The sequence below is a fragment of the Mustela nivalis genome (genome assembly GCF_964662115.1).
Source record: "Mustela nivalis genome assembly, chromosome: 3".
Classification (NCBI taxonomy): Eukaryota; Metazoa; Chordata; class Mammalia; order Carnivora; family Mustelidae; genus Mustela; species Mustela nivalis.
The window spans coordinates 77,978,015-77,980,373 of record NC_139022.1 but is presented as its reverse complement, the minus strand read 5'-3'; positions in this window follow the sequence as shown (position 1 = coordinate 77,980,373).

Sequence of the window (2,359 nt, the reverse complement as noted above, 5' to 3'; positions counted from 1 at the left end):
ACCACTGGTTCCCTCCTTCTAGCCTAAGATCCCATTAGATTACTTGACCCCATTGTCAATGAGTTTACAGGCAATTCAAACCCTTTGTCTTTTGGGATTTTTATCTGTTTTGTAAGTGCTACAGCTAATTCATGCCTCTCTCATCTTAACTAGCACATTGATTTTTTAGACCCATGGGTAGAAACTTGCATTCATCCCAGTTTCCTTTCATCTTGTTATGTTTAGCCCATTATCTTATCCTTGGCAAGGACTTGTTGCATCCCACTTCTCTTTCTGATGGCATCATCTGCAGTTTGGTTGATCACACTCTCTACCACCTTCCAAATTAACATAAACACCAAAAGGACTAGGTTATGGTCAGAATTCCCATGGCTAAATAGCCCTCACTGCCTTTTCTTCCTCTTTATTTATTTATTTTTTAAGATTTTATTTATTTACTTGATAGAGAGAGAGAGACAGCGAGAGAGGGAACACAAGCAGGGGGAGTGGGCAAGTAAGAAGCAGGCTTCCCACCGGAGCAGGGAGCCTGATGCGGGGCTCAATCCCAGGATGCCGGGATCATGACCTGAGCTGAAGGCAGATGCTTAATGACTGAGCCACCCAGGCGCCCCATCCCTCTTTATTTTTTCTCTCTTATACTCTTTCCTCTCTGTCTTATTCCAAAAAGATGCAAAGCAGCTCCCTAAGACTTACTTAATACTACAAACTCCTTCCAAATGACATGTGTCCAAATCAGCACCCCTTCAAGACAGTCATTCGACAAGTTACCAATCCACCAAATTGTCCTGGCATCACACCCACTGTTTTCTCTCATGCTCAAAGGATACAGTAAGACGCAATCCTTCCTTACTTCCAGGTTTATTAGACCTATCATATTTCTCTCTAGAAAGAAATGTTTTGTTGGTTGTGACTTGTCATGGAGACCTAGAGGCCAGTTTCTTCTTTTAGGAGCTCACAATCTATCCCGTCAGTGCTTTGTTGTAGATTCTCCTTTGGAACAGATAAGGTATCCTCTCTTTGGACAACCTCAATGACATTACACTTTATCTGTCTTCCAAAACAGAGAAAATACTGGTATCTGTTGAATACCTATACATAGTAGCTCCATAGTGGCATTTTCCTAAGGTTTTTATTTTGTTTCTTAAAAAGAAGTCCAGGGACACCTCGATGGTTTGTTAAGCATCAGACTCTTGATTTGGGTTCAGGTCATGATTTCAGAGTCATGGGATCGGGCTACGTGGGGCTCCATGCTCAGCAGGGACTCTGCTTCTCTCTCTACCTGGCCCTCCTCCAGCTTGCATGCACAAAATAAATAAATAAGTCTTTAAAGATAAATAAATAAAAAGGAAGTCCAATTTCAACTAGAAACTTCATTAATTTAAGGTACCTCATGGAGAACATAACAAGTGCCTACAATACATTAAATACAGTTCAGTGAAGATCTCAAGTTCTCTAAACCTGAGTTTAGAGTTGTATTGGGGTTTCATTTCTTCCCTCCTATTGTAACTTAGAGCTCTGAGGAGTTTACTGAGTACCTCGGCGACAGAGACAGTCTAGTTCAAAAAGGAAGGCCAAGGCCTGAGAACCATAAGTGATCCTAATCAATGGTCTTAAGGCAGCCTTTCCATCAGTGGATTATACTTCAGGACATTTAGAATTGAGCCTAAAGATCCTAATCTAACCCAAACCAATACCACTATATAAAATAACTGGAAAGGAATTAACTAAGAGACTTTGACACTCTTCTTCCACTTCAAAAGGTTGGGTTGCTCTCTTCTAGGAAAAAAAAAAAAAAAAGCCAAAAAATGTCAACCTTAACAGGACAGGTTCAGACTATACTGAAACTGGAAAGCTCCTAGTAGAGCTTTATGTTTAGCAAAAAGACCTAAAGCACTTCTTTCAAAGTCAGTTCAGTTATCATTTCCCATATGCAATCTTTCTAGGACTCTCCCCAGGCTGGGTGGGGCCCCATGGCATCCTGGGCACATCTCTGCCACTGCCCTTATTACAGTATTTTGAAATGTCTTTTTAAATTTTGGTGTACCTACACTCTACATTGATTGTTTTCAAAGGGCAGGGATTACCTTATTTATCCTGGTGCTCCTAGTGCCTGGCACTGTGCCTGGAATGGAGTAGGAGTTCAGCAAATATTTACTAATCTTAATGGAGCAATTTCGCAAGCCTTTTAAGTTCATAATGTCCACTGTACATTTTGTTCAACTCCCCCTCTCCCTTAATTTTAAAAGGCCATATGAAATTTAATACATTATTTCAGATTCATGAACACTTTGCTCATTACATTAGTCTTGTTAAAGGAGTCCATTATTTTAGAAATCCTGCTAGAAGAGAGCTCTTTGTC